This window comes from Centroberyx affinis, unplaced genomic scaffold (genome assembly GCF_046629955.1).
Source record: "Centroberyx affinis isolate AG114_WGS23_722 - 3 ecotype Tasmania unplaced genomic scaffold, CSIRO-AGI_Caff_v1 ptg003150l_1, whole genome shotgun sequence".
NCBI classification, from domain to species: domain Eukaryota; kingdom Metazoa; phylum Chordata; class Actinopteri; order Beryciformes; family Berycidae; genus Centroberyx; species Centroberyx affinis.
This window is the reverse complement of record NW_027281209.1, coordinates 135,219-152,735: the sequence shown is the minus strand read 5'-3', so window position 1 is coordinate 152,735 and position 17,517 is coordinate 135,219. Positions and strand designations below refer to the sequence as shown.

The 17,517-nt window shown below is 53.9% G+C and overlaps 56 non-coding genes and 1 pseudogene across 56 annotated transcripts; all 57 read left to right on the top strand.

The window, feature by feature from the left end:
• The first annotated feature begins 20 nt into the window (after positions 1–20).
• LOC139659752 (5S ribosomal RNA) lies at positions 21–139 on the top strand. Its single transcript, XR_011696380.1, has one exon. It is a non-coding gene; the product is annotated as a 5S ribosomal RNA (ribosomal RNA).
• Positions 140–320: 181 nt separating this feature from the next.
• On the top strand, positions 321–439 carry LOC139659865 (5S ribosomal RNA). The gene has a single exon (XR_011696489.1). It is a non-coding gene; the product is annotated as a 5S ribosomal RNA (ribosomal RNA).
• Positions 440–620: 181 nt separating this feature from the next.
• Positions 621–739, top strand: LOC139659751 (5S ribosomal RNA). Its single transcript, XR_011696379.1, has one exon. It is a non-coding gene; the product is annotated as a 5S ribosomal RNA (ribosomal RNA).
• Positions 740–926: 187 nt separating this feature from the next.
• Positions 927–1,045, top strand: LOC139659750 (5S ribosomal RNA). The gene has a single exon (XR_011696378.1). It is a non-coding gene; the product is annotated as a 5S ribosomal RNA (ribosomal RNA).
• Positions 1,046–1,226: 181 nt separating this feature from the next.
• On the top strand, positions 1,227–1,345 carry LOC139659748 (5S ribosomal RNA). Its single transcript, XR_011696377.1, has one exon. It is a non-coding gene; the product is annotated as a 5S ribosomal RNA (ribosomal RNA).
• A 186-nt stretch (positions 1,346–1,531) lies between these two features.
• Positions 1,532–1,650, top strand: LOC139659747 (5S ribosomal RNA). The gene has a single exon (XR_011696376.1). It is a non-coding gene; the product is annotated as a 5S ribosomal RNA (ribosomal RNA).
• A 187-nt stretch (positions 1,651–1,837) lies between these two features.
• On the top strand, positions 1,838–1,956 carry LOC139659827 (5S ribosomal RNA). The gene has a single exon (XR_011696451.1). It is a non-coding gene; the product is annotated as a 5S ribosomal RNA (ribosomal RNA).
• Positions 1,957–2,144: 188 nt separating this feature from the next.
• On the top strand, positions 2,145–2,263 carry LOC139659746 (5S ribosomal RNA). Its single transcript, XR_011696375.1, has one exon. It is a non-coding gene; the product is annotated as a 5S ribosomal RNA (ribosomal RNA).
• A 186-nt stretch (positions 2,264–2,449) lies between these two features.
• LOC139659745 (5S ribosomal RNA) lies at positions 2,450–2,568 on the top strand. Its single transcript, XR_011696374.1, has one exon. It is a non-coding gene; the product is annotated as a 5S ribosomal RNA (ribosomal RNA).
• A 186-nt stretch (positions 2,569–2,754) lies between these two features.
• On the top strand, positions 2,755–2,873 carry LOC139659743 (5S ribosomal RNA). Its single transcript, XR_011696372.1, has one exon. It is a non-coding gene; the product is annotated as a 5S ribosomal RNA (ribosomal RNA).
• A 186-nt stretch (positions 2,874–3,059) lies between these two features.
• LOC139659742 (5S ribosomal RNA) lies at positions 3,060–3,178 on the top strand. The gene has a single exon (XR_011696371.1). It is a non-coding gene; the product is annotated as a 5S ribosomal RNA (ribosomal RNA).
• A 186-nt stretch (positions 3,179–3,364) lies between these two features.
• On the top strand, positions 3,365–3,483 carry LOC139659741 (5S ribosomal RNA). The gene has a single exon (XR_011696370.1). It is a non-coding gene; the product is annotated as a 5S ribosomal RNA (ribosomal RNA).
• A 186-nt stretch (positions 3,484–3,669) lies between these two features.
• Positions 3,670–3,788, top strand: LOC139659740 (5S ribosomal RNA). The gene has a single exon (XR_011696369.1). It is a non-coding gene; the product is annotated as a 5S ribosomal RNA (ribosomal RNA).
• Positions 3,789–3,974: 186 nt separating this feature from the next.
• LOC139659739 (5S ribosomal RNA) lies at positions 3,975–4,093 on the top strand. The gene has a single exon (XR_011696368.1). It is a non-coding gene; the product is annotated as a 5S ribosomal RNA (ribosomal RNA).
• Positions 4,094–4,279: 186 nt separating this feature from the next.
• LOC139659738 (5S ribosomal RNA) lies at positions 4,280–4,398 on the top strand. The gene has a single exon (XR_011696367.1). It is a non-coding gene; the product is annotated as a 5S ribosomal RNA (ribosomal RNA).
• A 186-nt stretch (positions 4,399–4,584) lies between these two features.
• Positions 4,585–4,703, top strand: LOC139659737 (5S ribosomal RNA). Its single transcript, XR_011696366.1, has one exon. It is a non-coding gene; the product is annotated as a 5S ribosomal RNA (ribosomal RNA).
• Positions 4,704–4,889: 186 nt separating this feature from the next.
• On the top strand, positions 4,890–5,008 carry LOC139659736 (5S ribosomal RNA). Its single transcript, XR_011696365.1, has one exon. It is a non-coding gene; the product is annotated as a 5S ribosomal RNA (ribosomal RNA).
• A 186-nt stretch (positions 5,009–5,194) lies between these two features.
• LOC139659735 (5S ribosomal RNA) lies at positions 5,195–5,313 on the top strand. Its single transcript, XR_011696364.1, has one exon. It is a non-coding gene; the product is annotated as a 5S ribosomal RNA (ribosomal RNA).
• Positions 5,314–5,499: 186 nt separating this feature from the next.
• LOC139659734 (5S ribosomal RNA) lies at positions 5,500–5,618 on the top strand. Its single transcript, XR_011696363.1, has one exon. It is a non-coding gene; the product is annotated as a 5S ribosomal RNA (ribosomal RNA).
• Positions 5,619–5,804: 186 nt separating this feature from the next.
• On the top strand, positions 5,805–5,923 carry LOC139659731 (5S ribosomal RNA). Its single transcript, XR_011696361.1, has one exon. It is a non-coding gene; the product is annotated as a 5S ribosomal RNA (ribosomal RNA).
• A 186-nt stretch (positions 5,924–6,109) lies between these two features.
• LOC139659730 (5S ribosomal RNA) lies at positions 6,110–6,228 on the top strand. Its single transcript, XR_011696360.1, has one exon. It is a non-coding gene; the product is annotated as a 5S ribosomal RNA (ribosomal RNA).
• Positions 6,229–6,414: 186 nt separating this feature from the next.
• Positions 6,415–6,533, top strand: LOC139659729 (5S ribosomal RNA). Its single transcript, XR_011696359.1, has one exon. It is a non-coding gene; the product is annotated as a 5S ribosomal RNA (ribosomal RNA).
• A 186-nt stretch (positions 6,534–6,719) lies between these two features.
• Positions 6,720–6,838, top strand: LOC139659728 (5S ribosomal RNA). Its single transcript, XR_011696358.1, has one exon. It is a non-coding gene; the product is annotated as a 5S ribosomal RNA (ribosomal RNA).
• Positions 6,839–7,024: 186 nt separating this feature from the next.
• Positions 7,025–7,143, top strand: LOC139659727 (5S ribosomal RNA). The gene has a single exon (XR_011696357.1). It is a non-coding gene; the product is annotated as a 5S ribosomal RNA (ribosomal RNA).
• A 186-nt stretch (positions 7,144–7,329) lies between these two features.
• On the top strand, positions 7,330–7,448 carry LOC139659726 (5S ribosomal RNA). Its single transcript, XR_011696356.1, has one exon. It is a non-coding gene; the product is annotated as a 5S ribosomal RNA (ribosomal RNA).
• Positions 7,449–7,634: 186 nt separating this feature from the next.
• Positions 7,635–7,753, top strand: LOC139659725 (5S ribosomal RNA). The gene has a single exon (XR_011696355.1). It is a non-coding gene; the product is annotated as a 5S ribosomal RNA (ribosomal RNA).
• A 186-nt stretch (positions 7,754–7,939) lies between these two features.
• LOC139659724 (5S ribosomal RNA) lies at positions 7,940–8,058 on the top strand. The gene has a single exon (XR_011696354.1). It is a non-coding gene; the product is annotated as a 5S ribosomal RNA (ribosomal RNA).
• Positions 8,059–8,244: 186 nt separating this feature from the next.
• On the top strand, positions 8,245–8,363 carry LOC139659723 (5S ribosomal RNA). Its single transcript, XR_011696353.1, has one exon. It is a non-coding gene; the product is annotated as a 5S ribosomal RNA (ribosomal RNA).
• Positions 8,364–8,549: 186 nt separating this feature from the next.
• LOC139659722 (5S ribosomal RNA) lies at positions 8,550–8,668 on the top strand. Its single transcript, XR_011696352.1, has one exon. It is a non-coding gene; the product is annotated as a 5S ribosomal RNA (ribosomal RNA).
• Positions 8,669–8,854: 186 nt separating this feature from the next.
• On the top strand, positions 8,855–8,973 carry LOC139659720 (5S ribosomal RNA). Its single transcript, XR_011696350.1, has one exon. It is a non-coding gene; the product is annotated as a 5S ribosomal RNA (ribosomal RNA).
• A 186-nt stretch (positions 8,974–9,159) lies between these two features.
• On the top strand, positions 9,160–9,278 carry LOC139659719 (5S ribosomal RNA). Its single transcript, XR_011696349.1, has one exon. It is a non-coding gene; the product is annotated as a 5S ribosomal RNA (ribosomal RNA).
• Positions 9,279–9,464: 186 nt separating this feature from the next.
• On the top strand, positions 9,465–9,583 carry LOC139659718 (5S ribosomal RNA). Its single transcript, XR_011696348.1, has one exon. It is a non-coding gene; the product is annotated as a 5S ribosomal RNA (ribosomal RNA).
• Positions 9,584–9,769: 186 nt separating this feature from the next.
• Positions 9,770–9,888, top strand: LOC139659716 (5S ribosomal RNA). The gene has a single exon (XR_011696347.1). It is a non-coding gene; the product is annotated as a 5S ribosomal RNA (ribosomal RNA).
• A 186-nt stretch (positions 9,889–10,074) lies between these two features.
• On the top strand, positions 10,075–10,193 carry LOC139659715 (5S ribosomal RNA). The gene has a single exon (XR_011696346.1). It is a non-coding gene; the product is annotated as a 5S ribosomal RNA (ribosomal RNA).
• Positions 10,194–10,379: 186 nt separating this feature from the next.
• On the top strand, positions 10,380–10,498 carry LOC139659713 (5S ribosomal RNA). The gene has a single exon (XR_011696344.1). It is a non-coding gene; the product is annotated as a 5S ribosomal RNA (ribosomal RNA).
• A 186-nt stretch (positions 10,499–10,684) lies between these two features.
• On the top strand, positions 10,685–10,803 carry LOC139659712 (5S ribosomal RNA). The gene has a single exon (XR_011696343.1). It is a non-coding gene; the product is annotated as a 5S ribosomal RNA (ribosomal RNA).
• Positions 10,804–10,989: 186 nt separating this feature from the next.
• Positions 10,990–11,108, top strand: LOC139659711 (5S ribosomal RNA). Its single transcript, XR_011696342.1, has one exon. It is a non-coding gene; the product is annotated as a 5S ribosomal RNA (ribosomal RNA).
• A 186-nt stretch (positions 11,109–11,294) lies between these two features.
• On the top strand, positions 11,295–11,413 carry LOC139659710 (5S ribosomal RNA). The gene has a single exon (XR_011696341.1). It is a non-coding gene; the product is annotated as a 5S ribosomal RNA (ribosomal RNA).
• Positions 11,414–11,599: 186 nt separating this feature from the next.
• On the top strand, positions 11,600–11,718 carry LOC139659709 (5S ribosomal RNA). The gene has a single exon (XR_011696340.1). It is a non-coding gene; the product is annotated as a 5S ribosomal RNA (ribosomal RNA).
• A 186-nt stretch (positions 11,719–11,904) lies between these two features.
• LOC139659707 (5S ribosomal RNA) lies at positions 11,905–12,023 on the top strand. The gene has a single exon (XR_011696338.1). It is a non-coding gene; the product is annotated as a 5S ribosomal RNA (ribosomal RNA).
• A 186-nt stretch (positions 12,024–12,209) lies between these two features.
• On the top strand, positions 12,210–12,328 carry LOC139659706 (5S ribosomal RNA). The gene has a single exon (XR_011696337.1). It is a non-coding gene; the product is annotated as a 5S ribosomal RNA (ribosomal RNA).
• A 186-nt stretch (positions 12,329–12,514) lies between these two features.
• Positions 12,515–12,633, top strand: LOC139659705 (5S ribosomal RNA). Its single transcript, XR_011696336.1, has one exon. It is a non-coding gene; the product is annotated as a 5S ribosomal RNA (ribosomal RNA).
• Positions 12,634–12,819: 186 nt separating this feature from the next.
• On the top strand, positions 12,820–12,938 carry LOC139659704 (5S ribosomal RNA). Its single transcript, XR_011696335.1, has one exon. It is a non-coding gene; the product is annotated as a 5S ribosomal RNA (ribosomal RNA).
• Positions 12,939–13,124: 186 nt separating this feature from the next.
• Positions 13,125–13,243, top strand: LOC139659703 (5S ribosomal RNA). Its single transcript, XR_011696334.1, has one exon. It is a non-coding gene; the product is annotated as a 5S ribosomal RNA (ribosomal RNA).
• Positions 13,244–13,429: 186 nt separating this feature from the next.
• On the top strand, positions 13,430–13,548 carry LOC139659702 (5S ribosomal RNA). The gene has a single exon (XR_011696333.1). It is a non-coding gene; the product is annotated as a 5S ribosomal RNA (ribosomal RNA).
• A 186-nt stretch (positions 13,549–13,734) lies between these two features.
• Positions 13,735–13,853, top strand: LOC139659701 (5S ribosomal RNA). The gene has a single exon (XR_011696332.1). It is a non-coding gene; the product is annotated as a 5S ribosomal RNA (ribosomal RNA).
• Positions 13,854–14,039: 186 nt separating this feature from the next.
• LOC139659700 (5S ribosomal RNA) lies at positions 14,040–14,158 on the top strand. Its single transcript, XR_011696331.1, has one exon. It is a non-coding gene; the product is annotated as a 5S ribosomal RNA (ribosomal RNA).
• Positions 14,159–14,342: 184 nt separating this feature from the next.
• LOC139659699 (5S ribosomal RNA) lies at positions 14,343–14,461 on the top strand. Its single transcript, XR_011696330.1, has one exon. It is a non-coding gene; the product is annotated as a 5S ribosomal RNA (ribosomal RNA).
• Positions 14,462–14,647: 186 nt separating this feature from the next.
• On the top strand, positions 14,648–14,766 carry LOC139659698 (5S ribosomal RNA). The gene has a single exon (XR_011696329.1). It is a non-coding gene; the product is annotated as a 5S ribosomal RNA (ribosomal RNA).
• Positions 14,767–14,952: 186 nt separating this feature from the next.
• On the top strand, positions 14,953–15,071 carry LOC139659696 (5S ribosomal RNA). Its single transcript, XR_011696327.1, has one exon. It is a non-coding gene; the product is annotated as a 5S ribosomal RNA (ribosomal RNA).
• Positions 15,072–15,257: 186 nt separating this feature from the next.
• LOC139659695 (5S ribosomal RNA) lies at positions 15,258–15,376 on the top strand. Its single transcript, XR_011696326.1, has one exon. It is a non-coding gene; the product is annotated as a 5S ribosomal RNA (ribosomal RNA).
• A 186-nt stretch (positions 15,377–15,562) lies between these two features.
• LOC139659694 (5S ribosomal RNA) lies at positions 15,563–15,681 on the top strand. The gene has a single exon (XR_011696325.1). It is a non-coding gene; the product is annotated as a 5S ribosomal RNA (ribosomal RNA).
• A 459-nt stretch (positions 15,682–16,140) lies between these two features.
• LOC139659889 (5S ribosomal RNA) lies at positions 16,141–16,291 on the top strand (annotated as a pseudogene).
• Positions 16,292–16,477: 186 nt separating this feature from the next.
• LOC139659693 (5S ribosomal RNA) lies at positions 16,478–16,596 on the top strand. The gene has a single exon (XR_011696324.1). It is a non-coding gene; the product is annotated as a 5S ribosomal RNA (ribosomal RNA).
• A 185-nt stretch (positions 16,597–16,781) lies between these two features.
• LOC139659692 (5S ribosomal RNA) lies at positions 16,782–16,900 on the top strand. The gene has a single exon (XR_011696323.1). It is a non-coding gene; the product is annotated as a 5S ribosomal RNA (ribosomal RNA).
• Positions 16,901–17,080: 180 nt separating this feature from the next.
• LOC139659690 (5S ribosomal RNA) lies at positions 17,081–17,199 on the top strand. The gene has a single exon (XR_011696322.1). It is a non-coding gene; the product is annotated as a 5S ribosomal RNA (ribosomal RNA).
• Positions 17,200–17,383: 184 nt separating this feature from the next.
• Positions 17,384–17,502, top strand: LOC139659852 (5S ribosomal RNA). Its single transcript, XR_011696476.1, has one exon. It is a non-coding gene; the product is annotated as a 5S ribosomal RNA (ribosomal RNA).
• Positions 17,503–17,517: the final 15 nt, after the last annotated feature.

Below are 17,517 nucleotides of genomic sequence, written 5' to 3'. Positions count from 1 at the left end.
CTTCTGTTAGTCCGTCTGTGGCTTACGGCCACACCAACCTGAGCGCGCCCGATCTCGTCAGATCTCGGAAGCTAAGCAGGTTCGGGCCTGGTTAGTACTTGGATGGGAGACCGCCTGGGAATACCAGGTGCTGTAAGCCTTTTTTTTTCTTGAGACAGGGCTCCGGATTGCAGAGCTGACAAGCCGCCGCGCTTGCTAGCTAGCTGCAACATGTTGCCTCCGCTTGTTGTTTGGGAGCCTGGCCTTTGCGCTCTCCTTCCGCTGTTTGTTGAAGGTTGGTCTTGCCATCTATAAAAGGCCCTTCTGTTAGTCCGTCTGTGGCTTACGGCCACACCAACCTCAGCGCGCCCGATCTCGTCAGATCTCGGAAGCTAAGCAGGTTCGGGCCTGGTTAGTACTTGGATGGGAGACCGCCTGGGAATACCAGGTGCTGTAAGCCTTTTTTTTTCTTGAGACAGGGCTCCGGATTGCAGAGCTGACAAGCCGCCGCGCTTGCTAGCTAGCTGCAACATGTTGCCTCCGCTTGTTGTTTGGGAGCCTGGCCTTTGCGCTCTCCTTCCGCTGTTTGTTGAAGGTTGGTCTTGCCATCTATAAAAGGCCCTTCTGTTAGTCCGTCTGTGGCTTACGGCCACACCAACCTGAGCGCGCCCGATCTCGTCAGATCTCGGAAGCTAAGCAGGTTCGGGCCTGGTTAGTACTTGGATGGGAGACCGCCTGGGAATACCAGGTGCTGTAAGCCTTTTTTTTTTTTTTTCTTGAGACAGGGCTAAGGATTGCAGAGCTGACAAGCGGCCGCGCTTGCTAGCTAGCTGCAACATGTTGCCTCCGCTTGTTGTTTGGGAGCCTGGCCTTTGCGCTCTCCTTCCGCTGTTTGTTGAAGGTTGGTCTTGCCATCTATAAAAGGCCCTTCTGTTAGTCCGTCTGTAGCTTACGGCCACACCAACCTGAGCGCGCCCGATCTCGTCAGATCTCGGAAGCTAAGCAGGTTCGGGCCTGGTTAGTACTTGGATGGGAGACCGCCTGGGAATACCAGGTGCTGTAAGCCTTTTTTTTTCTTGAGACAGGGCTCCGGATTGCAGAGCTGACAAGCGGCCGCGCTTGCTAGCTAGCTGCAACATGTTGCCTCCGCTTGTTGTTTGGGAGCCTGGCCTTTGCGCTCTCCTTCCGCTGTTTGTTGAAGGTTGGTCTTGCCATCTATAAAAGGCCCTTCTGTTAGTCCGTCTGTGGCTTACGGCCACACCAACCTGAGCGCGCCCGATCTCGTCAGATCTCGGAAGCTAAGCAGGTTCGGGCCTGGTTAGTACTTGGATGGGAGACCGCCTGGGAATACCAGGTGCTGTAAGCCTTTTTTTTTTTTTTCTTGAGACAGGGCTAAGGATTGCAGAGCTGACAAGCGGCCGCGCTTGCTAGCTAGCTGCAACATGTTGCCTCCACTTGTTGTTTGGGAGCCTGGCCTTTGCGCTCTCCTTCCGCTGTTTGTTGAAGGTTGGTCTTGCCATCTATAAAAGGCCCTTCTGTTAGTCCGTCTGTGGCTTACGGCCACACCAACCTGAGCGCGCCCGATCTCGTCAGATCTCGGAAGCTAAGCAGGTTCGGGCCTGGTTAGTACTTGGATGGGAGACCGCCTGGGAATACCAGGTGCTGTAAGCCTTTTTTTTTTTTTTTCTTGAGACAGGGCTAAGGATTGCAGAGCTGACAAGCGGCCGCGCTTGCTAGCTAGCTGCAACATGTTGCCTCCGCTTGTTGTTTGGGAGCCTGGCCTTTGCGCTCTCCTTCCGCTGTTTGTTGAAGGTTGGTCTTGCCATCTATAAAAGGCCCTTCTGTTAGTCCGTCTGTGGCTTATGGCCACACCAACCTGAGCGCGCCCGATCTCGTCAGATCTCGGAAGCTAAGCAGGTTCGGGCCTGGTTAGTACTTGGATGGGAGACCGCCTGGGAATACCAGGTGCTGTAAGCCTTTTTTTTTTTTTTCTTGAGACAGGGCTAAGGATTGCAGAGCTGACAAGCGCGGCCGCGCTTGCTAGCTAGCTGCAACATGTTGCCTCCGCTTGTTGTTTGGGAGCCTGGCCTTTGCGCTCTCCTTCCGCTGTTTGTTGAAGGTTGGTCTTGCCATCTATAAAAGGCCCTTCTGTTAGTCCGTCTGTGGCTTACGGCCACACCAACCTGAGCGCGCCCGATCTCGTCAGATCTCGGAAGCTAAGCAGGTTCGGGCCTGGTTAGTACTTGGATGGGAGACCGCCTGGGAATACCAGGTGCTGTAAGCCTTTTTTTTTTTTTTCTTGAGACAGGGCTAAGGATTGCAGAGCTGACAAGCGGCCGCGCTTGCTAGCTAGCTGCAACATGTTGCCTCCGCTTGTTGTTTGGGAGCCTGGCCTTTGCGCTCTCCTTCCGCTGTTTGTTGAAGGTTGGTCTTGCCATCTATAAAAGGCCCTTCTGTTAGTCCGTCTGTGGCTTACGGCCACACCAACCTGAGCGCGCCCGATCTCGTCAGATCTCGGAAGCTAAGCAGGTTCGGGCCTGGTTAGTACTTGGATGGGAGACCGCCTGGGAATACCAGGTGCTGTAAGCCTTTTTTTTTTTTTTCTTGAGACAGGGCTAAGGATTGCAGAGCTGACAAGCGGCCGCGCTTGCTAGCTAGCTGCAACATGTTGCCTCCGCTTGTTGTTTGGGAGCCTGGCCTTTGCGCTCTCCTTCCGCTGTTTGTTGAAGGTTGGTCTTGCCATCTATAAAAGGCCCTTCTGTTAGTCCGTCTGTGGCTTACGGCCACACCAACCTGAGCGCGCCCGATCTCGTCAGATCTCGGAAGCTAAGCAGGTTCGGGCCTGGTTAGTACTTGGATGGGAGACCGCCTGGGAATACCAGGTGCTGTAAGCCTTTTTTTTTTTTTTCTTGAGACAGGGCTAAGGATTGCAGAGCTGACAAGCGGCCGCGCTTGCTAGCTAGCTGCAACATGTTGCCTCCGCTTGTTGTTTGGGAGCCTGGCCTTTGCGCTCTCCTTCCGCTGTTTGTTGAAGGTTGGTCTTGCCATCTATAAAAGGCCCTTCTGTTAGTCCGTCTGTGGCTTACGGCCACACCAACCTGAGCGCGCCCGATCTCGTCAGATCTCGGAAGCTAAGCAGGTTCGGGCCTGGTTAGTACTTGGATGGGAGACCGCCTGGGAATACCAGGTGCTGTAAGCCTTTTTTTTTTTTTTCTTGAGACAGGGCTAAGGATTGCAGAGCTGACAAGCGGCCGCGCTTGCTAGCTAGCTGCAACATGTTGCCTCCGCTTGTTGTTTGGGAGCCTGGCCTTTGCGCTCTCCTTCCGCTGTTTGTTGAAGGTTGGTCTTGCCATCTATAAAAGGCCCTTCTGTTAGTCCGTCTGTGGCTTACGGCCACACCAACCTGAGCGCGCCCGATCTCGTCAGATCTCGGAAGCTAAGCAGGTTCGGGCCTGGTTAGTACTTGGATGGGAGACCGCCTGGGAATACCAGGTGCTGTAAGCCTTTTTTTTTTTTTTCTTGAGACAGGGCTAAGGATTGCAGAGCTGACAAGCGGCCGCGCTTGCTAGCTAGCTGCAACATGTTGCCTCCGCTTGTTGTTTGGGAGCCTGGCCTTTGCGCTCTCCTTCCGCTGTTTGTTGAAGGTTGGTCTTGCCATCTATAAAAGGCCCTTCTGTTAGTCCGTCTGTGGCTTACGGCCACACCAACCTGAGCGCGCCCGATCTCGTCAGATCTCGGAAGCTAAGCAGGTTCGGGCCTGGTTAGTACTTGGATGGGAGACCGCCTGGGAATACCAGGTGCTGTAAGCCTTTTTTTTTTTTTTCTTGAGACAGGGCTCCGGATTGCAGAGCTGACAAGCGGCCGCGCTTGCTAGCTAGCTGCAACATGTTGCCTCCGCTTGTTGTTTGGGAGCCTGGCCTTTGCGCTCTCCTTCCGCTGTTTGTTGAAGGTTGGTCTTGCCATCTATAAAAGGCCCTTCTGTTAGTCCGTCTGTGGCTTACGGCCACACCAACCTGAGCGCGCCCGATCTCGTCAGATCTCGGAAGCTAAGCAGGTTCGGGCCTGGTTAGTACTTGGATGGGAGACCGCCTGGGAATACCAGGTGCTGTAAGCCTTTTTTTTTTTTCTTGAGACAGGGCTCCGGATTGCAGAGCGCTGACAAGCGGCCGCGCTTGCTAGCTAGCTGCAACATGTTGCCTCCGCTTGTTGTTTGGGAGCCTGGCCTTTGCGCTCTCCTTCCGCTGTTTGTTGAAGGTTGGTCTTGCCATCTATAAAAGGCCCTTCTGTTAGTCCGTCTGTGGCTTACGGCCACACCAACCTGAGCGCGCCCGATCTCGTCAGATCTCGGAAGCTAAGCAGGTTCGGGCCTGGTTAGTACTTGGATGGGAGACCGCCTGGGAATACCAGGTGCTGTAAGCCTTTTTTTTTTTTTTCTTGAGACAGGGCTAAGGATTGCAGAGCTGACAAGCGGCCGCGCTTGCTAGCTAGCTGCAACATGTTGCCTCCGCTTGTTGTTTGGGAGCCTGGCCTTTGCGCTCTCCTTCCGCTGTTTGTTGAAGGTTGGTCTTGCCATCTATAAAAGGCCCTTCTGTTAGTCCGTCTGTGGCTTACGGCCACACCAACCTGAGCGCGCCCGATCTCGTCAGATCTCGGAAGCTAAGCAGGTTCGGGCCTGGTTAGTACTTGGATGGGAGACCGCCTGGGAATACCAGGTGCTGTAAGCCTTTTTTTTTTTTTTCTTGAGACAGGGCTAAGGATTGCAGAGCTGACAAGCGGCCGCGCTTGCTAGCTAGCTGCAACATGTTGCCTCCGCTTGTTGTTTGGGAGCCTGGCCTTTGCGCTCTCCTTCCGCTGTTTGTTGAAGGTTGGTCTTGCCATCTATAAAAGGCCCTTCTGTTAGTCCGTCTGTGGCTTACGGCCACACCAACCTGAGCGCGCCCGATCTCGTCAGATCTCGGAAGCTAAGCAGGTTCGGGCCTGGTTAGTACTTGGATGGGAGACCGCCTGGGAATACCAGGTGCTGTAAGCCTTTTTTTTTTTTTTCTTGAGACAGGGCTAAGGATTGCAGAGCTGACAAGCGGCCGCGCTTGCTAGCTAGCTGCAACATGTTGCCTCCGCTTGTTGTTTGGGAGCCTGGCCTTTGCGCTCTCCTTCCGCTGTTTGTTGAAGGTTGGTCTTGCCATCTATAAAAGGCCCTTCTGTTAGTCCGTCTGTGGCTTACGGCCACACCAACCTGAGCGCGCCCGATCTCGTCAGATCTCGGAAGCTAAGCAGGTTCGGGCCTGGTTAGTACTTGGATGGGAGACCGCCTGGGAATACCAGGTGCTGTAAGCCTTTTTTTTTTTTTTCTTGAGACAGGGCTAAGGATTGCAGAGCTGACAAGCGGCCGCGCTTGCTAGCTAGCTGCAACATGTTGCCTCCGCTTGTTGTTTGGGAGCCTGGCCTTTGCGCTCTCCTTCCGCTGTTTGTTGAAGGTTGGTCTTGCCATCTATAAAAGGCCCTTCTGTTAGTCCGTCTGTGGCTTACGGCCACACCAACCTGAGCGCGCCCGATCTCGTCAGATCTCGGAAGCTAAGCAGGTTCGGGCCTGGTTAGTACTTGGATGGGAGACCGCCTGGGAATACCAGGTGCTGTAAGCCTTTTTTTTTTTTTTCTTGAGACAGGGCTAAGGATTGCAGAGCTGACAAGCGGCCGCGCTTGCTAGCTAGCTGCAACATGTTGCCTCCGCTTGTTGTTTGGGAGCCTGGCCTTTGCGCTCTCCTTCCGCTGTTTGTTGAAGGTTGGTCTTGCCATCTATAAAAGGCCCTTCTGTTAGTCCGTCTGTGGCTTACGGCCACACCAACCTGAGCGCGCCCGATCTCGTCAGATCTCGGAAGCTAAGCAGGTTCGGGCCTGGTTAGTACTTGGATGGGAGACCGCCTGGGAATACCAGGTGCTGTAAGCCTTTTTTTTTTTTTTCTTGAGACAGGGCTAAGGATTGCAGAGCTGACAAGCGGCCGCGCTTGCTAGCTAGCTGCAACATGTTGCCTCCGCTTGTTGTTTGGGAGCCTGGCCTTTGCGCTCTCCTTCCGCTGTTTGTTGAAGGTTGGTCTTGCCATCTATAAAAGGCCCTTCTGTTAGTCCGTCTGTGGCTTACGGCCACACCAACCTGAGCGCGCCCGATCTCGTCAGATCTCGGAAGCTAAGCAGGTTCGGGCCTGGTTAGTACTTGGATGGGAGACCGCCTGGGAATACCAGGTGCTGTAAGCCTTTTTTTTTTTTTTCTTGAGACAGGGCTAAGGATTGCAGAGCTGACAAGCGGCCGCGCTTGCTAGCTAGCTGCAACATGTTGCCTCCGCTTGTTGTTTGGGAGCCTGGCCTTTGCGCTCTCCTTCCGCTGTTTGTTGAAGGTTGGTCTTGCCATCTATAAAAGGCCCTTCTGTTAGTCCGTCTGTGGCTTACGGCCACACCAACCTGAGCGCGCCCGATCTCGTCAGATCTCGGAAGCTAAGCAGGTTCGGGCCTGGTTAGTACTTGGATGGGAGACCGCCTGGGAATACCAGGTGCTGTAAGCCTTTTTTTTTTTTTTCTTGAGACAGGGCTAAGGATTGCAGAGCTGACAAGCGGCCGCGCTTGCTAGCTAGCTGCAACATGTTGCCTCCGCTTGTTGTTTGGGAGCCTGGCCTTTGCGCTCTCCTTCCGCTGTTTGTTGAAGGTTGGTCTTGCCATCTATAAAAGGCCCTTCTGTTAGTCCGTCTGTGGCTTACGGCCACACCAACCTGAGCGCGCCCGATCTCGTCAGATCTCGGAAGCTAAGCAGGTTCGGGCCTGGTTAGTACTTGGATGGGAGACCGCCTGGGAATACCAGGTGCTGTAAGCCTTTTTTTTTTTTTTCTTGAGACAGGGCTAAGGATTGCAGAGCTGACAAGCGGCCGCGCTTGCTAGCTAGCTGCAACATGTTGCCTCCGCTTGTTGTTTGGGAGCCTGGCCTTTGCGCTCTCCTTCCGCTGTTTGTTGAAGGTTGGTCTTGCCATCTATAAAAGGCCCTTCTGTTAGTCCGTCTGTGGCTTACGGCCACACCAACCTGAGCGCGCCCGATCTCGTCAGATCTCGGAAGCTAAGCAGGTTCGGGCCTGGTTAGTACTTGGATGGGAGACCGCCTGGGAATACCAGGTGCTGTAAGCCTTTTTTTTTTTTTTCTTGAGACAGGGCTAAGGATTGCAGAGCTGACAAGCGGCCGCGCTTGCTAGCTAGCTGCAACATGTTGCCTCCGCTTGTTGTTTGGGAGCCTGGCCTTTGCGCTCTCCTTCCGCTGTTTGTTGAAGGTTGGTCTTGCCATCTATAAAAGGCCCTTCTGTTAGTCCGTCTGTGGCTTACGGCCACACCAACCTGAGCGCGCCCGATCTCGTCAGATCTCGGAAGCTAAGCAGGTTCGGGCCTGGTTAGTACTTGGATGGGAGACCGCCTGGGAATACCAGGTGCTGTAAGCCTTTTTTTTTTTTTTCTTGAGACAGGGCTAAGGATTGCAGAGCTGACAAGCGGCCGCGCTTGCTAGCTAGCTGCAACATGTTGCCTCCGCTTGTTGTTTGGGAGCCTGGCCTTTGCGCTCTCCTTCCGCTGTTTGTTGAAGGTTGGTCTTGCCATCTATAAAAGGCCCTTCTGTTAGTCCGTCTGTGGCTTACGGCCACACCAACCTGAGCGCGCCCGATCTCGTCAGATCTCGGAAGCTAAGCAGGTTCGGGCCTGGTTAGTACTTGGATGGGAGACCGCCTGGGAATACCAGGTGCTGTAAGCCTTTTTTTTTTTTTTCTTGAGACAGGGCTAAGGATTGCAGAGCTGACAAGCGGCCGCGCTTGCTAGCTAGCTGCAACATGTTGCCTCCGCTTGTTGTTTGGGAGCCTGGCCTTTGCGCTCTCCTTCCGCTGTTTGTTGAAGGTTGGTCTTGCCATCTATAAAAGGCCCTTCTGTTAGTCCGTCTGTGGCTTACGGCCACACCAACCTGAGCGCGCCCGATCTCGTCAGATCTCGGAAGCTAAGCAGGTTCGGGCCTGGTTAGTACTTGGATGGGAGACCGCCTGGGAATACCAGGTGCTGTAAGCCTTTTTTTTTTTTTTCTTGAGACAGGGCTAAGGATTGCAGAGCTGACAAGCGGCCGCGCTTGCTAGCTAGCTGCAACATGTTGCCTCCGCTTGTTGTTTGGGAGCCTGGCCTTTGCGCTCTCCTTCCGCTGTTTGTTGAAGGTTGGTCTTGCCATCTATAAAAGGCCCTTCTGTTAGTCCGTCTGTGGCTTACGGCCACACCAACCTGAGCGCGCCCGATCTCGTCAGATCTCGGAAGCTAAGCAGGTTCGGGCCTGGTTAGTACTTGGATGGGAGACCGCCTGGGAATACCAGGTGCTGTAAGCCTTTTTTTTTTTTTTCTTGAGACAGGGCTAAGGATTGCAGAGCTGACAAGCGGCCGCGCTTGCTAGCTAGCTGCAACATGTTGCCTCCGCTTGTTGTTTGGGAGCCTGGCCTTTGCGCTCTCCTTCCGCTGTTTGTTGAAGGTTGGTCTTGCCATCTATAAAAGGCCCTTCTGTTAGTCCGTCTGTGGCTTACGGCCACACCAACCTGAGCGCGCCCGATCTCGTCAGATCTCGGAAGCTAAGCAGGTTCGGGCCTGGTTAGTACTTGGATGGGAGACCGCCTGGGAATACCAGGTGCTGTAAGCCTTTTTTTTTTTTTTCTTGAGACAGGGCTAAGGATTGCAGAGCTGACAAGCGGCCGCGCTTGCTAGCTAGCTGCAACATGTTGCCTCCGCTTGTTGTTTGGGAGCCTGGCCTTTGCGCTCTCCTTCCGCTGTTTGTTGAAGGTTGGTCTTGCCATCTATAAAAGGCCCTTCTGTTAGTCCGTCTGTGGCTTACGGCCACACCAACCTGAGCGCGCCCGATCTCGTCAGATCTCGGAAGCTAAGCAGGTTCGGGCCTGGTTAGTACTTGGATGGGAGACCGCCTGGGAATACCAGGTGCTGTAAGCCTTTTTTTTTTTTTTCTTGAGACAGGGCTAAGGATTGCAGAGCTGACAAGCGGCCGCGCTTGCTAGCTAGCTGCAACATGTTGCCTCCGCTTGTTGTTTGGGAGCCTGGCCTTTGCGCTCTCCTTCCGCTGTTTGTTGAAGGTTGGTCTTGCCATCTATAAAAGGCCCTTCTGTTAGTCCGTCTGTGGCTTACGGCCACACCAACCTGAGCGCGCCCGATCTCGTCAGATCTCGGAAGCTAAGCAGGTTCGGGCCTGGTTAGTACTTGGATGGGAGACCGCCTGGGAATACCAGGTGCTGTAAGCCTTTTTTTTTTTTTTCTTGAGACAGGGCTAAGGATTGCAGAGCTGACAAGCGGCCGCGCTTGCTAGCTAGCTGCAACATGTTGCCTCCGCTTGTTGTTTGGGAGCCTGGCCTTTGCGCTCTCCTTCCGCTGTTTGTTGAAGGTTGGTCTTGCCATCTATAAAAGGCCCTTCTGTTAGTCCGTCTGTGGCTTACGGCCACACCAACCTGAGCGCGCCCGATCTCGTCAGATCTCGGAAGCTAAGCAGGTTCGGGCCTGGTTAGTACTTGGATGGGAGACCGCCTGGGAATACCAGGTGCTGTAAGCCTTTTTTTTTTTTTTCTTGAGACAGGGCTAAGGATTGCAGAGCTGACAAGCGGCCGCGCTTGCTAGCTAGCTGCAACATGTTGCCTCCGCTTGTTGTTTGGGAGCCTGGCCTTTGCGCTCTCCTTCCGCTGTTTGTTGAAGGTTGGTCTTGCCATCTATAAAAGGCCCTTCTGTTAGTCCGTCTGTGGCTTACGGCCACACCAACCTGAGCGCGCCCGATCTCGTCAGATCTCGGAAGCTAAGCAGGTTCGGGCCTGGTTAGTACTTGGATGGGAGACCGCCTGGGAATACCAGGTGCTGTAAGCCTTTTTTTTTTTTTTCTTGAGACAGGGCTAAGGATTGCAGAGCTGACAAGCGGCCGCGCTTGCTAGCTAGCTGCAACATGTTGCCTCCGCTTGTTGTTTGGGAGCCTGGCCTTTGCGCTCTCCTTCCGCTGTTTGTTGAAGGTTGGTCTTGCCATCTATAAAAGGCCCTTCTGTTAGTCCGTCTGTGGCTTACGGCCACACCAACCTGAGCGCGCCCGATCTCGTCAGATCTCGGAAGCTAAGCAGGTTCGGGCCTGGTTAGTACTTGGATGGGAGACCGCCTGGGAATACCAGGTGCTGTAAGCCTTTTTTTTTTTTTTCTTGAGACAGGGCTAAGGATTGCAGAGCTGACAAGCGGCCGCGCTTGCTAGCTAGCTGCAACATGTTGCCTCCGCTTGTTGTTTGGGAGCCTGGCCTTTGCGCTCTCCTTCCGCTGTTTGTTGAAGGTTGGTCTTGCCATCTATAAAAGGCCCTTCTGTTAGTCCGTCTGTGGCTTACGGCCACACCAACCTGAGCGCGCCCGATCTCGTCAGATCTCGGAAGCTAAGCAGGTTCGGGCCTGGTTAGTACTTGGATGGGAGACCGCCTGGGAATACCAGGTGCTGTAAGCCTTTTTTTTTTTTTTCTTGAGACAGGGCTAAGGATTGCAGAGCTGACAAGCGGCCGCGCTTGCTAGCTAGCTGCAACATGTTGCCTCCGCTTGTTGTTTGGGAGCCTGGCCTTTGCGCTCTCCTTCCGCTGTTTGTTGAAGGTTGGTCTTGCCATCTATAAAAGGCCCTTCTGTTAGTCCGTCTGTGGCTTACGGCCACACCAACCTGAGCGCGCCCGATCTCGTCAGATCTCGGAAGCTAAGCAGGTTCGGGCCTGGTTAGTACTTGGATGGGAGACCGCCTGGGAATACCAGGTGCTGTAAGCCTTTTTTTTTTTTTTCTTGAGACAGGGCTAAGGATTGCAGAGCTGACAAGCGGCCGCGCTTGCTAGCTAGCTGCAACATGTTGCCTCCGCTTGTTGTTTGGGAGCCTGGCCTTTGCGCTCTCCTTCCGCTGTTTGTTGAAGGTTGGTCTTGCCATCTATAAAAGGCCCTTCTGTTAGTCCGTCTGTGGCTTACGGCCACACCAACCTGAGCGCGCCCGATCTCGTCAGATCTCGGAAGCTAAGCAGGTTCGGGCCTGGTTAGTACTTGGATGGGAGACCGCCTGGGAATACCAGGTGCTGTAAGCCTTTTTTTTTTTTTTCTTGAGACAGGGCTAAGGATTGCAGAGCTGACAAGCGGCCGCGCTTGCTAGCTAGCTGCAACATGTTGCCTCCGCTTGTTGTTTGGGAGCCTGGCCTTTGCGCTCTCCTTCCGCTGTTTGTTGAAGGTTGGTCTTGCCATCTATAAAAGGCCCTTCTGTTAGTCCGTCTGTGGCTTACGGCCACACCAACCTGAGCGCGCCCGATCTCGTCAGATCTCGGAAGCTAAGCAGGTTCGGGCCTGGTTAGTACTTGGATGGGAGACCGCCTGGGAATACCAGGTGCTGTAAGCCTTTTTTTTTTTTTTCTTGAGACAGGGCTAAGGATTGCAGAGCTGACAAGCGGCCGCGCTTGCTAGCTAGCTGCAACATGTTGCCTCCGCTTGTTGTTTGGGAGCCTGGCCTTTGCGCTCTCCTTCCGCTGTTTGTTGAAGGTTGGTCTTGCCATCTATAAAAGGCCCTTCTGTTAGTCCGTCTGTGGCTTACGGCCACACCAACCTGAGCGCGCCCGATCTCGTCAGATCTCGGAAGCTAAGCAGGTTCGGGCCTGGTTAGTACTTGGATGGGAGACCGCCTGGGAATACCAGGTGCTGTAAGCCTTTTTTTTTTTTTTCTTGAGACAGGGCTAAGGATTGCAGAGCTGACAAGCGGCCGCGCTTGCTAGCTAGCTGCAACATGTTGCCTCCGCTTGTTGTTTGGGAGCCTGGCCTTTGCGCTCTCCTTCCGCTGTTTGTTGAAGGTTGGTCTTGCCATCTATAAAAGGCCCTTCTGTTAGTCCGTCTGTGGCTTACGGCCACACCAACCTGAGCGCGCCCGATCTCGTCAGATCTCGGAAGCTAAGCAGGTTCGGGCCTGGTTAGTACTTGGATGGGAGACCGCCTGGGAATACCAGGTGCTGTAAGCCTTTTTTTTTTTTTTCTTGAGACAGGGCTAAGGATTGCAGAGCTGACAAGCGGCCGCGCTTGCTAGCTAGCTGCAACATGTTGCCTCCGCTTGTTGTTTGGGAGCCTGGCCTTTGCGCTCTCCTTCCGCTGTTTGTTGAAGGTTGGTCTTGCCATCTATAAAAGGCCCTTCTGTTAGTCCGTCTGTGGCTTACGGCCACACCAACCTGAGCGCGCCCGATCTCGTCAGATCTCGGAAGCTAAGCAGGTTCGGGCCTGGTTAGTACTTGGATGGGAGACCGCCTGGGAATACCAGGTGCTGTAAGCCTTTTTTTTTTTTTTCTTGAGACAGGGCTAAGGATTGCAGAGCTGACAAGCGGCCGCGCTTGCTAGCTAGCTGCAACATGTTGCCTCCGCTTGTTGTTTGGGAGCCTGGCCTTTGCGCTCTCCTTCCGCTGTTTGTTGAAGGTTGGTCTTGCCATCTATAAAAGGCCCTTCTGTTAGTCCGTCTGTGGCTTACGGCCACACCAACCTGAGCGCGCCCGATCTCGTCAGATCTCGGAAGCTAAGCAGGTTCGGGCCTGGTTAGTACTTGGATGGGAGACCGCCTGGGAATACCAGGTGCTGTAAGCCTTTTTTTTTTTTTTCTTGAGACAGGGCTAAGGATTGCAGAGCTGACAAGCGGCCGCGCTTGCTAGCTAGCTGCAACATGTTGCCTCCGCTTGTTGTTTGGGAGCCTGGCCTTTGCGCTCTCCTTCCGCTGTTTGTTGAAGGTTGGTCTTGCCATCTATAAAAGGCCCTTCTGTTAGTCCGTCTGTGGCTTACGGCCACACCAACCTGAGCGCGCCCGATCTCGTCAGATCTCGGAAGCTAAGCAGGTTCGGGCCTGGTTAGTACTTGGATGGGAGACCGCCTGGGAATACCAGGTGCTGTAAGCCTTTTTTTTTTTTTTCTTGAGACAGGGCTAAGGATTGCAGAGCTGACAAGCGGCCGCGCTTGCTAGCTAGCTGCAACATGTTGCCTCCGCTTGTTGTTTGGGAGCCTGGCCTTTGCGCTCTCCTTCCGCTGTTTGTTGAAGGTTGGTCTTGCCATCTATAAAAGGCCCTTCTGTTAGTCCGTCTGTGGCTTACGGCCACACCAACCTGAGCGCGCCCGATCTCGTCAGATCTCGGAAGCTAAGCAGGTTCGGGCCTGGTTAGTACTTGGATGGGAGACCGCCTGGGAATACCAGGTGCTGTAAGCCTTTTTTTTTTTTTTCTTGAGACAGGGCTAAGGATTGCAGAGCTGACAAGCGGCCGCGCTTGCTAGCTAGCTGCAACATGTTGCCTCCGCTTGTTGTTTGGGAGCCTGGCCTTTGCGCTCTCCTTCCGCTGTTTGTTGAAGGTTGGTCTTGCCATCTATAAAAGGCCCTTCTGTTAGTCCGTCTGTGGCTTACGGCCACACCAACCTGAGCGCGCCCGATCTCGTCAGATCTCGGAAGCTAAGCAGGTTCGGGCCTGGTTAGTACTTGGATGGGAGACCGCCTGGGAATACCAGGTGCTGTAAGCCTTTTTTTTTTTTTTCTTGAGACAGGGCTAAGGATTGCAGAGCTGACAAGCGGCCGCGCTTGCTAGCTAGCTGCAACATGTTGCCTCCGCTTGTTGTTTGGGAGCCTGGCCTTTGCGCTCTCCTTCCGCTGTTTGTTGAAGGTTGGTCTTGCCATCTATAAAAGGCCCTTCTGTTAGTCCGTCTGTGGCTTACGGCCACACCAACCTGAGCGCGCCCGATCTCGTCAGATCTCGGAAGCTAAGCAGGTTCGGGCCTGGTTAGTACTTGGATGGGAGACCGCCTGGGAATACCAGGTGCTGTAAGCCTTTTTTTTTTTTTTCTTGAGACAGGGCTAAGGATTGCAGAGCTGACAAGCGGCCGCGCTTGCTAGCTAGCTGCAACATGTTGCCTCCGCTTGTTGTTTGGGAGCCTGGCCTTTGCGCTCTCCTTCCGCTGTTTGTTGAAGGTTGGTCTTGCCATCTATAAAAGGCCCTTCTGTTAGTCCGTCTGTGGCTTACGGCCACACCAACCTGAGCGCGCCCGATCTCGTCAGATCTCGGAAGCTAAGCAGGTTCGGGCCTGGTTAGTACTTGGATGGGAGACCGCCTGGGAATACCAGGTGCTGTAAGCCTTTTTTTTTTTTCTTGAGACAGGGCTCCGGATTGCAGAGCTGACAAGCGGCCGCGCTTGCTAGCTAGCTGCAACATGTTGCCTCCGCTTGTTGTTTGGGAGCCTGGCCTTTGCGCTCTCCTTCCGCTGTTTGTTGAAGGTTGGTCTTGCCATCTATAAAAGGCCCTTCTGTTAGTCCGTCTGTGGCTTACGGCCACACCAACCTGAGCGCGCCCGATCTCGTCAGATCTCGGAAGCTAAGCAGGTTCGGGCCTGGTTAGTACTTGGATGGGAGACCGCCTGGGAATACCAGGTGCTGTAAGCCTTTTTTTTTTTTTTCTTGAGACAGGGCTAAGGATTGCAGAGCTGACAAGCGGCCGCGCTTGCTAGCTAGCTGCAACATGTTGCCTCCGCTTGTTGTTTGGGAGCCTGGCCTTTGCGCTCTCCTTCCGCTGTTTGTTGAAGGTTGGTCTTGCCATCTATAAAAGGCCCTTCTGTTAGTCCGTCTGTGGCTTACGGCCACACCAACCTGAGCGCGCCCGATCTCGTCAGATCTCGGAAGCTAAGCAGGTTCGGGCCTGGTTAGTACTTGGATGGGAGACCGCCTGGGAATACCAGGTGCTGTAAGCCTTTTTTTTTTTTTTCTTGAGACAGGGCTAAGGATTGCAGAGCTGACAAGCGGCCGCGCTTGCTAGCTAGCTGCAACATGTTGCCTCCGCTTGTTGTTTGGGAGCCTGGCCTTTGCGCTCTCCTTCCGCTGTTTGTTGAAGGTTGGTCTTGCCATCTATAAAAGGCCCTTCTGTTAGTCCGTCTGTGGCTTACGGCCACACCAACCTGAGCGCGCCCGATCTCGTCAGATCTCGGAAGCTAAGCAGGTTCGGGCCTGGTTAGTACTTGGATGGGAGACCGCCTGGGAATACCAGGTGCTGTAAGCCTTTTTTTTTTTTTTCTTGAGACAGGGCTAAGGATTGCAGAGCTGACAAGCGGCCGCGCTTGCTAGCTAGCTGCAACATGTTGCCTCCGCTTGTTGTTTGGGAGCCTGGCCTTTGCGCTCTCCTTCCGCTGTTTGTTGAAGGTTGGTCTTGCCATCTATAAAAGGCCCTTCTGTTAGTCCGTCTGTGGCTTACGGCCACACCAACCTGAGCGCGCCCGATCTCGTCAGATCTCGGAAGCTAAGCAGGTTCGGGCCTGGTTAGTACTTGGATGGGAGACCGCCTGGGAATACCAGGTGCTGTAAGCCTTTTTTTTTTTTTTCTTGAGACAGGGCTAAGGATTGCAGAGCTGACAAGCGGCCGCGCTTGCTAGCTAGCTGCAACATGTTGCCTCCGCTTGTTGTTTGGGAGCCTGGCCTTTGCGCTCTCCTTCCGCTGTTTGTTGAAGGTTGGTCTTGCCATCTATAAAAGGCCCTTCTGTTAGTCCGTCTGTGGCTTACGGCCACACCAACCTGAGCGCGCCCGATCTCGTCAGATCTCGGAAGCTAAGCAGGTTCGGGCCTGGTTAGTACTTGGATGGGAGACCGCCTGGGAATACCAGGTGCTGTAAGCCTTTTTTTTTTTTTTCTTGAGACAGGGCTAAGGATTGCAGAGCTGACAAGCGGCCGCGCTTGCTAGCTAGCTGCAACATGTTGCCTCCGCTTGTTGTTTGGGAGCCTGGCCTTTGCGCTCTCCTTCCGCTGTTTGTTGAAGGTTGGTCTTGCCATCTATAAAAGGCCCTTCTGTTAGTCCGTCTGTGGCTTACGCGATCCTCGGAACTAAGCAGGTTCGGGCCTGGTTAGTACTTGGATGGGAGACCGCCTGGGAATACCAGGTGCTGTAAGCCTTTTTTTTTTTTTTCTTGAGACAGGGCTAAGGATTGCAGAGCTGACAAGCGGCCGCGCTTGCTAGCTAGCTGCAACATGTTGCCTCCGCTTGTTGTTTGGGAGCCTGGCCTTTGCGCTCTCCTTCCGCTGTTTGTTGAAGGTTGGTCTTGCCATCTATAAAAGGCCCTTCTGTTAGTCCGTCTGTGGCTTACGGCCACACCAACCTGAGCGCGCCCGATCTCGTCAGATCTCGGAAGCTAAGTTTCCCGATCTCGTCAGATCTCGGAAGCTAAGCAGGTTCGGGCCTGGTTAGTACTTGGATGGGAGACCGCCTGGGAATACCAGGTGCTGTAAGCCTTTTTTTTTTTTTTCTTGAGACAGGGCTAAGGATTGCAGAGCTGACAAGCGGCCGCGCTTGCTAGCTAGCTGCAACATGTTGCCTCCGCTTGTTGTTTGGGAGCCTGGCCTTTGCGCTCTCCTTCCGCTGTTTGTTGAAGGTTGGTCTTGCCATCTATAAAAGGCCCTTCTGTTAGTCCGTCTGTGGCTTACGGCCACACCAACCTGAGCGCGCCCGATCTCGTCAGATCTCGGAAGCTAAGCAGGTTCGGGCCTGGTTAGTACTTGGATGGGAGACCGCCTGGGAATACCAGGTGCTGTAAGCCTTTTTTTTTTTTTCTTGAGACAGGGCTCCGGATTGCAGAGCTGACAAGCGGCCGCGCTTGCTAGCTAGCTGCAACATGTTGCCTCCGCTTGTTGTTTGGGAGCCTGGCCTTTGCGCTCTCCTTCCGCTGTTTGTTGAAGGTTGGTCTTGCCATCTATAAAAGGCCCTTCTGTTAGTCCGTCTGTGGCTTACGGCCACACCAACCTGAGCGCGCCCGATCTCGTCAGATCTCGGAAGCTAAGCAGGTTCGGGCCTGGTTAGTACTTGGATGGGAGACCGCCTGGGAATACCAGGTGCTGTAAGCCTTTTTTTTTTTCTTGAGACAGGGCTCCGGATTGCAGAGCTGACAAGCGGCCGCGCTTGCTAGCTAGCTGCAACATGTTGCCTCCGCTTGTTGTTTGGGAGCCTGGCCTTTGCGCTCTCCTTCCGCTGTTTGTTGAAGGTTGGTCTTGCCATCTATAAAACCTTCTGTTAGTCCGTCTGTGGCTTACGGCCACACCAACCTGAGCGCGCCCGATCTCGTCAGATCTCGGAAGCTAAGCAGGTTCGGGCCTGGTTAGTACTTGGATGGGAGACCGCCTGGGAATACCAGGTGCTGTAAGCCTTTTTTTTTTTTCTTGAGACAGGGCTCCGGATTGCAGAGCTGACAAGCGGCCGCGCTTGCTAGCTAGCTGCAACATGTTGCCTCCGCTTGTTGTTTGGGAGCCTGGCCTTTGCGCTCTCCTTCCGCTGTTTGTTGAAGGTTGGTCTTGCCATCTATAAAAGGCCCTTCTGTTAGTCCGTCTGTGGCTTACGGCCACACCAACCTGAGCGCGCCCGATCTCGTCAGATCTCGGAAGCTAATCAGGTTCGGGCCTGGTTAGTACTTGGATGGGAGACCGCCTGGGAATACCAGGTGCTGTAAGCCTTTTTTTTTTTTTTT